The sequence below is a fragment of the Nelumbo lutea genome, chromosome 5 (assembly GCF_056320005.1).
Source record: "Nelumbo lutea isolate HS-2025 chromosome 5, American lotus-T2T, whole genome shotgun sequence".
Lineage (NCBI taxonomy): Eukaryota > Viridiplantae > Streptophyta > Magnoliopsida > Proteales > Nelumbonaceae > Nelumbo > Nelumbo lutea.
The window spans coordinates 58,250,997-58,261,466 of NC_142688.1; positions in this window are offsets into that span (position 1 = coordinate 58,250,997).

Below are 10,470 nucleotides of genomic sequence, written 5' to 3' on the forward strand. Positions count from 1 at the left end.
CAGTAATCACAACTCCCTCCTCAGCACCCAGCCACGCAACAGGCTAGGTTCCATCGTCAAGAGGAGCACCTTTCCCGCCAAGGAAAGGCCCCCCGAAACCCTCCAAGGAGACAGGCCTCCTCCCGCATCAAGCAGGAAAGGCCACCACTCCAGCCTCGCCACAGGAGGTTAGGTCAGAAGTACCCCAGCTCGCCAAACCGGCATCGTCTCAGCCCTCCAAGCCCGGTACCCCGTTCTTAGAGAACCGGTTTGAGATCTTGGCCACAGGCTCCAAGCAGGAGCCCTCTGTCCGTAGCCATCACCAGCGGCCTGAGCTGCTTCCTACACACACCGTTCCTGACAGTACAGAAGTGAGCAGCACAAATGTCGAGCCCACCAAGATGCAGGGATGATGCCGCCGAGCTCGCCGGTCTGCCACCCATGACCTATTTGAGCTCGGAGGCAAAGAAGAGGTAAGCTCGGGTGAAGCCAAGGCCCCCATCCTTTCAGTTCAATCCCCCTATCTCTCGAGCTACTGGCAGTCCCAATGCCTAAAGACTTTAAGCTCCCCTCTCTTAACAAGTACGACAGGTCGTTCGACCCAAATGGTCATGTAGATGCCTTCCAATCGCAGATGCACCTGGCAAGAGCCAGCGAGTCATGCATGTGCGTGGCCTTCTCCACCACTTTTAGAGGAGTAGCCCGTACGTGGTACCGGAGCTTGGCACCTAGGTCAATAAGAAGTTGGGCGCAATTCGCACAGGCTTTCATGTCCCACTTCGTTACCAGCAAGCGGTGTCCGCGAACTGAAGAGAGTCTCCTCAGCATAGTGCAAAGAGAGGGAGAGTCCATCCGAGGCTACATCAAGTGGTTCAACAACGCTTGTATGCAGATACCGCGCCTGGACCCCGTGCGCCTTGCAGTAGCCAAGAAAGGCGTGATGCATAAGGAGTTCAAGTGGCACATGGTCGTCAACCAACCAACGACCATAACCGAATTCCTTAAGCTCGCGGGCAGGTTTATAGCCACCGAGGAAGAGATCAACCAGAAGGGCAAGGGCACGCCCGAAAAGAGGAAGAAGGAAGGAGAGCCTTCTAGTCAAGGGGACAGCCAAAAGAAAAAGGATGCAAGTCGAGGGGCAAAGCCAGGTCAGTCGTTCCGAGCTCCTGCAGTGAATCGAACTGATTACACCCCACTAAACATGAGGTGGGCCGAAATCCTGATGGCAATCAAGGATGCTCCATATGTGAAGTGGCCACCCCATTTGAAGGGAAATCCCAACGAGAAATAAGAATCTATATTGTAGCTTTAACAAAGATCACGGTCATAGTACCGAAAATTGCAAAAACCTCTACGATGAGATTGAAGAGCTCATCCATCGCGGGTATTTAAAAAATTTTGTACATAATGGTAATAGTAATAATAAAGCAGGTCAACAGGGGGAGTGCGGTAAGGACGCTCCCAAGTCCAACAACAGGCCGGCCAAACAACCACAGAGGCAACCACCGGAAGAGAGGCCGGTTCGGGGGACCATCCACATGATAGTGGGAAGATCGATCGTCGTGGGCTGCACTTCAGCAGCAGCTCGGACGTTAGTTCACAAAACCGCCCGGGAAGAGCAGAATCCTCCGAAGAGGCCAAGGACAGAAGAGCCAATTTTCTTCATGGAAGATGATGCGCGAGGGGTCCATTACCCCCACGATGATGCATTTGTGATAAAGTTGAGGGTCAACGACTTCGAGGTCAGGCGCATACTCGTTGACTCAGGCAGCTCAGCAGGTATCCTCTTCAAAGCTGCGTTCGACCAGCTTCAGTTGCAGAAAAGTGACTTGAGGCCTGCGAACACTCCTTTGGTGGGCTTCAGCAGAGAAGAAGTCCGGCCCCTTGGGAAGATAACATTACCTGTGAAAGTCGGCACATGGCCCTGCATAGTCAAACTCAACCATGACTTCCTGGGGGTCGCAACCAACTCCCCGTACAATGCCATAATAGGTCGGCCGATCACCCATATCCTGCGGGTGCTGGTCTCCACCTACCATTTGGCTATGAAGTTCCCTATAGACTTCGGTGTGGGGGTTGCGCGGGGCGACCAGCTCGAGTCCCGCAAGTGCTATGTCACTGCCCTGAAGGGAAAGACCAAGGTAGCCAACGACCTCGAACTGGAGCGGCCTACGGAGCAAGGCGAAGAACAAGCCGTGCCCACAGAAGAAACAGTCACAGTCCCGACCTCAACGGCAAACCCAGCTCGGATGCTTCAGATCGGTGCTTCCATCCAGGAACCTCTATGATTCGAACTGGTAAGTTTCCTACTTCAAAATTTGGATATTTTTGCATGGTCCGCAGCAGAGATGCCCGATATAGACCCCAGCCTTATAACTCAAAAGCTGAATACTGATCCTGTAGTTAGGCCTGTTAGACAGAAGAAATGCAACCTAGCCCCAGAGCGATGGAAAGCAGTCAATGAGGAGGTCGAAAAGCTCATCGCAGCTGACTTCATAAGAGAAGTCCGTTACCCGAGCTGGGTAGCCAACCCCGTCCTGGTAAAGAAGGCCAACGGCAAATGGCGTATGTGCATCGACTACACCGACCTAAACTGGGCTTGCCCAAAAGACGACTTCCTGCTCCCCATAATCGATCGCTTGGTGGATGTAACCTCAGGGCACGAATTGCTAAGTTTCTTGGACGCCTATTTGGGCTATAACCAAATCAAGATGGACCCAGTGGACGAAGAAAAGACTGCCTTCATCATGGAGTTCGGTCAGTACTGTTACAAGGTTATGTCCTTCGGGTTGAAAAACGCAGAGGCAACCTTTCAAAGACTTGTAAATAAGTTGTTTGTGCCATTAATCGGCAGAAAAGTAGAATGCTATGTAGACGACATGGTCGTCAAAACCCAATTCTCACATGAGTTTATACAAGACTTGCATTCTGTTTTTGAAATTTTGCCTAAGTTTAATATGAGGCTGAACCCAAATAAGTGTATATTCGGTGTGACATCGGACAAGTTCCTAGGATACATCGTTAACCGGCGTGGCATTGAGGCCAACCTGGACAAAATTAAGGCCATCTTAGATATGAAACCACCCCGAAAGTTGAAGGAGGTTCAGAGGTTGAATGGCCGCATAGCCGCCCTGAGCTGCTTCATGTCCAAATCGGCGGACCGCTGTCTGTCGTTCTTCAAGGCAATCACAAGCAAAGGGTTCGAATGGACCCAAGACTATCATCTTGCGTTTGACAAGCTCAAGAAATATCTCGCTAGTGTGTCAATCTTAAGCTGGCCCAATGAGGTGATATTTTAGAACTGTACCTCTTGGCAAGCAACGAAGTGGTCAGTTCGATACTAATAAAAGAAGTAGATCGGGTTCAACGACCCATCTATTATGTTAGTAAGGTATTGTAGGGAGCGGAGACGAAGTACCCAGAGATAGAAAAACTGGCTTACACACTGATAATTGCAGCCCCGAAGCTCCGCCCGTACTTCTAGGCTCACACTGTTATCGTTCTCACCAACAAGCCTCTGAGGCAAGTCTTACTTAAGCCCAAGGTCTCTGGTCGATTGACAAAGTGGGCCATTGAGCTCAATGAGTACAACCTCCAGTACAAGCCGCAAACTGCAATCAAGCCCAAGCTTTAGCAGATTTCATAGCCGAATGCACATTCAGCTCCGAAGCCCCCAGGCCGGTTGAGCACAAGGCTCCCAGCTCGGGTGAGCCCGAAGCTCCCAGGCCGGTCGAGTCTGAACCCCATGAGGTAGTAGCCAGTGCGGCGTCTCTCCTAGTTCGGCCAACCGCGAGCTGGGATGAGGAGCCCTGGATCCTTCACGTAGATGGCTCCTCGAACCAACGGGGTAGCGGAGCCGGAATAGTTCTACATGGCCCAAGTGGCACGAAATTGGAGTACGTGCTACACTTCGAGTTCGCAGCGTTTAACAATGAAGCAAAGTACGAGGCATTGATAGCTGGATCGGCTCTAGCCAGAGAAGTAAAAGCAAAGCACATCGTTATCTGCTGTGACTTCCAGCTCGTGGTCAACCAGGTCACCAGCGAGTACGAAGCTCGCGAGCCAACCATGATAGGTTACTTAGCCAAAGTCAGAGAGGCCCTTCTCAACTTCTAGCCACACTTTGTCAGGCAAATCCCAAGGTTGGAGAACACTGAGGCCGATGCCTTGTCCAGATTAGCCAACGCTAGCGACATCACCATGAGAACCGTGTACATAGAGGACTTGCCTCGGCCTAGCATTCTCAGGGGGGCAGAGGAGGTTGCTCCCATCGTTCAAGCAGAGCCGAGCTGGATTGACCCTCTCGCGAGCTTCTTGCTACATGGGACCCTCCCTGTAGATCGCAATGCAGCCAGAAGGGTGCAGCGGTAGGCAGCCAAATACATCATGATAGACGAACGACTATACCGAAGATCTTACACGCTCCCCTATCTACGTTGTTTGTGACCTACCGAAGCCGAGCTCGTACTCCACGACACTCATGAGGAATTGTGCAGTGGACACTTGAGGGGCAAGGCCCTCACCCAGAAGGCACTTCGATAGGGGTACTATTGGCCAACAATGAAGGCAGACGCTATTGAGCTTGTTAAAAAATGCGACAAATGCTAGAGGCACGCCAATATTCACCTCCAACCTGTCGCCGATCTCAAGTATCTCGCCAACCCGTGGCCCTTCGCACAATAAGGCATCGATCTACTAGCCATTCCAGCCGGCAACGGGTGGGAGGAGGTTTCTAGTAGTAGCAGTGGACTACTTTACCAAGTGTGTAGAAGCCAAACCCCTCGTAATGATCATAACCCAAAATGTTAAAAACTTCTTTTGGAAGAACATCGTGTGTCATTTCGGATTACCTCGGGTATTGATTTCTTACAATGGCAAGCTGTTCGAGGACATCAAATTTCAAGGCTGGTACCAAGACATGGGAATCCGACAGAATTTTACTTCAGTCGCACATCCTCAAGCAAATGGTCAGACAGAAGTCACAAACAGAGCCATCCTCCACGGACTAAAAGCACGGCTGGACTAGTCTAAAGGGTTGTGGGTAGATGAGTTACCTAGCGTCCTATGGGCTTATCGGACCACGGAGAAGACCGCCATGGGATAAACACCCTTCAATCTCACCTACGACACCGAAGCAGCGATCCTTGTAGAGATCGAGGTGCTTACACTGCGACTAGAAGCATACAGTGATCAGACGAATGAACACGAGCTCCGTACCAATCTCTATCTACTCGACGAAGTAAGGGACCTCACGTATTTTAGGACTACAGCCTACCAGCAGAGAGTAGCTTGGTACTATAATGCTAGGGTCAAGAAACGGAACCTCCGTGTCAGCGACCTAGTTCTTCGAAAGGTTATGGTACCTGGGCCCAGCGCTATCAAGCTTGGGTCTAGCTGGGAAGGACCTTACCGAGTGAAACAAGTACTCGGGGAAGGAACGTATGAGCTCGAGACCCTCAAAGGGAAACAAGTACCTCGAGAATGGATTATTGTCAACTTAAGACAATACTATTTGCAACAACTGAGTAGGCCACGAACCACTCCCAAAGCCTAAGGGCCAAAATACCGAGCTAACACGATCTCGGCGCAATCAGACCCAGTTGCCTTAATGACATGGGCGAACTTCAAGTGAGGAGTGTAAGCTGCTCGAGCTTAAACCCCGCCAATCATAGCTTGTTCTAGTACGATGATCGAACTAGAGAATAACCAACGAGCATATAGTTCAAGCACACGTGGTAATCGCTTTGTCGTGCACCATAAAAATGCCTTGAATAGTTTGAGGAACAGTTCAAGGCAACAATTTCGAGGAGTTCTACTTCAGGTATATAGCTCTAATAGTTTGGGTGTTGAGATCACCTTAAAAAGGATAAAGAGAGCACATCATACTTGGAAAAAAAAGGAGAACTTTCATTGTCACTTCAAAAAAAAAAAAAGGAAGAAAGAGAAGAAAAATAACAATGTGATAACCGAGCTAAACTCGGGAAAGCCTGACTATCACAAGGCACAACTGCCCAACCAAAGACTTGTGAAAGACTAGGTTTAGGGCACCCGAAAACCACCAGAAGTCCAGAGAAACACTGCCTCAGGGATCCGCCTCCTCATCCACTGGGGAGTCAATCTCCTCTTCCTCCGCTTGGTCCGCCGTCTCAGGAGACAGACCCTTCATGGTAATGCCATCAAAGTTGAGTCCGGAGAACTTCTTCCGAACCAGCCACCGGAAAAGCTTAAACCCAGAGCGGTATGAACCCGAACCATACTCCACCTAGAGGTCGTAGAATTCCTAGGTGTCTTTAAAATCCCAAACCGCTTTCTCTCATTCAGCCTCCACCATCTGATCAAAGTTTCAAGTCTGATTCAGAAGAGTGGACTCCAAGTCCCGCACCTACTGGCTGAGGAGCTCCCTCTCCATCGCCATCATCGACGATTCCTCCCTGTAATGTGCGCTCTCTTCAGAAAGCCAGACGATTTGAGCCTCCTGGTCGTGAACGAGCAACTCCTGAGACTTGCGGGTGTGATGGAGCTCACCTCGGATCCGGTCGAGCTCGCCCTAGAACTTCTTGTTAGCAGCCCACTGGTCGAGGGCGTCGACGCGATGGACGCGCATCTGGAGAGCCATGGCATGGATGAAGGAATTCACCTACCAACGGAAGAGAAGATCAGAGGACAGCAGAGAGGAGCAAAACAAGAGAGGAAAAGGGAAAGGGGTCACTTACCACCATGTAGTGGGCGAAGGCGAACGCGGCGAGGTCCCCGGGCTCCATATTCCCCCACTGAGCAACCTCATTGCTAGTAATCGCCTTCCGACTCCTCCAACGAGCCACAGGGTAATCGTTCACCCCTTCCCATTTCCCCACTGGGAACCAAGGGTAAGGGCGTGGCTGGAGAGGGTTATAGGGAGCCTCCCCTTGCTGAGGGAGCTCATCCCCGACGAAGCCAACCCCACTAGTTCCCTCGGGAGGGGCTGCCAGAATATCGGGCGGAGGGGAGGATAAAACTGGCTCGGCAGACCCGAACTCAGTACCTCCTGAAGGGAGAGTCCGATCGGGGCGCATCCTCTTCGCAAGGCGCCTTTGGCTGCTCGAGAGAAGGCGACGCGAATCTACACTAGACATGATGGCTGCCAAGAAGAGCATCAGTGTTAGTCCAACAAGAATGAGATATATACATGTGAATGTGAGTACGACATTGTTACAGAAACCATGCGACCTAAAAAGACAACCTACCTTGGCTCAAGCCGGCCTACACAAGCTTCTCCTCGGTCATGTAGTCCGAGCAAAGGAAGCCTACCGATGCCCAGGACAGCATCATTTTTCGAGTTTCGGGGTCCAGCTCGGCTCCGGGGTCCTGGATGAAGCCCCTCCAAGCGGTTGGGAAGGGCCACCCCTCAGGGTTGCAAACCACAAAGTAGTCCCGCTTCCAGGTGGGAATCTTGTTCGGCAGCTTGTACAAGAGCTTATAGCCAGGACGAGGAGAGAGGTAGTAAAAGCGCCTCTCCAGAGGAACCCCAGGAGCAGCATTTTTTATATAGAGGATAAAGGCAAAAATATCAAGGTCCAAAGGAAGACAGTACTCGTAACACAAAGATATAGTCCCAACCATATTTCGAATGGCGTTGGGATGAAGCTGGCCAATGGTGACATTAAAGTGATTTAGCACCTCCACTATCAAGGGGTGCAGAGGGAGATACAAGCCAGCCTCGAGCTGCTCCTGGAAGATTACTATGTCATTGGGACCATGCTCCCAAGGAAAGTTGCTAGTAGGGAGGCTGTAGACCAGGTCCCCAGGGTGGCAAAAGTAGCGGATTAGAGACCTGAGTCTCTCCGCTGTCATGGAGGAAGAGCCGAAAGTGTCGGGCTCCCTCCCCCTAGAAGTAGACGCTACATCATTGGAGGCCTCCCGAGCCTCCAGGATCTGTTCCCAGGCTCCCCCCGAGCTCAAGAGAGCATCGTCGTCCTGGCTATCGCCCCAGTGGTAGGTGTGGTATGGGAACCTAGACATGGCTGACAGTGATTGGGACTCAACAGAAGAGACGGAATGAAGCAAACTGAGGAATTCGGGTAGACTAGATGAAGTGCGCGACCTCTGAATCCGAAGACAGCAAGTTGGCGTGGGAGAAGATGAGGCCCGGGAGGCCCCCCTATTTATAGTCTCCACCCTTTCAATTTTACGGCCCGGATCAATGCAAATCCAATGGCCCGCGGGCGCCCTAACCGCATGCCTTCTGAAAACCAAAGGTGATTGGCGGCACGTCTTCCATAATTAAGGTAATCATGACCACATGACGTTCGGAGGTAAAAGCCACTTCAGTACGTTTTCAGAATCCAAAAAGTTCGGAAAGTCAAAAAATCTCTTGATTCCCGCAAATGCATTAATGTGGGTAGTCAATCAAGTTTGAATTTCGGTCAAATCAGTCCATCGCGCTTTACAAACTCCCTACGTTAAGGCAGTGCTCTTAGCCCAAGGAGTGGGGGGCAATTGATGGAGGGTGATTTGACCCCACCTATGAAACGGTGACACATGGACACTAAATCAGCACGAGAGATAGCTCAGCATTGTAACCTGGCACGACCAAGTGACGGGCCTGCAAAGCAACTCACTATGTTGTAGCTCGCGAAGGGATTTCGCCACGACGTGAACCCCTGGCTCCCCAAGCTACCTTTGAAGAGATACTCCGAGGAAACTTTAGCTCACGAGCTAAAGCTATTAGCTCGTCCGAGCTCCCAAGCAAACAAGTCATTCCGAGGACCAATTCTAATAAGGGTAATCCTAGAGTGTTCCAAGCTCGCTACAAAATAGCTCACAAATGAGCCACACAAGCGCTCTTCAGGAAGCTTCTGACTAACAAACCGTATCGGTTGGATTATGCCATATCCCTTACTAACGGCACAGTCCCAGTCCTTTTGGCAGTCTGCGTCCACGTCTCTCAGTAGGCAAAGGCATGCCTGCCACTTTGGAAACGTGTCACTCACCCGGGCAAGACGTATGCCACAACGGCCACCTGCGCAGCCCTGGCAGGTAACGGCTGTGGCAGGAGCCCAGTGGCAGTTATGCCCGACCTGATGTGAGTGTCCCTATAAAAGCCCTCAGGACAGAAGATAAACTTCTTCTTGAGACCTCTAATCTCTCAAATATAGTGAAAACGCACTATCTGCACTCTTAGCCTTTGCCTCCATCAAGCTTCTCCTTCATAGTACTAACTTAAGCATCGGAGTATCCCCATCGGGAAAACTCCCTGGGGATTCTTCTTCTTCCTCATCTTAGGTACCTTCCAGGAGCCAAGTGAGTGTCAACTAGGAGTAACCGGATCGCGCCACATCAGTAAATATTAAATTTATGAATAGGATTTATTAACAATATTCATTAAATTAATAATTACCAAAGTTAAATTAAATTAACAGTATTTATCAATAATAGTAATTATAATATTTTATTAAATAATCAATAACAATACTTTTAGTAACATTTTTAATTATTTTTAAGATAACAATAATTACAAAATTTATTAACAATACTTATTAATAACAATATTTTTAATTTTAATTTAAAGTAAAATTAAAGTAAATATCCATTTATTAACGATATTTATAATAATAGTAATTATTAATTATAATCACTAATTATATATTTATTAAAGTACTACAATAATTAGTAATTTATTAATAGTATTTGTTTTAATAACATTATTTATAATTTTAAAGTAAATATCTAGTTATTAACAATATTTATAATAATAGTAATTATTAATTATAATCACTAATTATATATTTATTAAATTACTATAATAATCAGTAATTATTAAATTACAATAGTAATTACTGTTATAATTAATAATAGTGTTAGTTATAATAATAATTAATAACTGTTATAATAATAATAGTAATTACAGTAATTAATAACAATAATTATTGTTATTGTAATTAATAACACTAATAATAACAGTAATAATAACAATAATTACTGGGGTGCTTTTCTGCATAGAGAGAGCATCCCAATCGTATTAATATATATACTAGTGAGGACCCGTGCGATGCACGTGCTTTGTTAAAAGAATTTGACACACAAAAGGAATTAGGGGTACAACTTTGGTGGCCCCAATTTGAGCTTGACTTAGATCAACCCAAGCTTTTGCATTGGTTGGGCTTCATCTTTCAAACCTCAAGTTAGGCATGGGCGAAAAAACCCAGGCTTAACCTTGGACATGGGTTGAGACCTTGGGCAGCCTGAGCCTGACTCGACCTAATATGAGAGCCCTTCCAACATTTTATGATATAAAGATTTACACATTATCAATCTATTCTACATTGAAAATTAGACTACAAAGCTCAACATGCCCAAGCTCAAGCCCAGCTTAAGATGTTGAGTTAAGCTTGAATTAGAGGGAGCAAGAAAAGCTAAAATGAGAGGGGTTGAGAGTTCTTGATTGGGATAATGGAGAAAGCTCAGGCCAGGTAGCCCGACGGCTCGGCTCGGCCCAGCCCACACCCCAGTCAG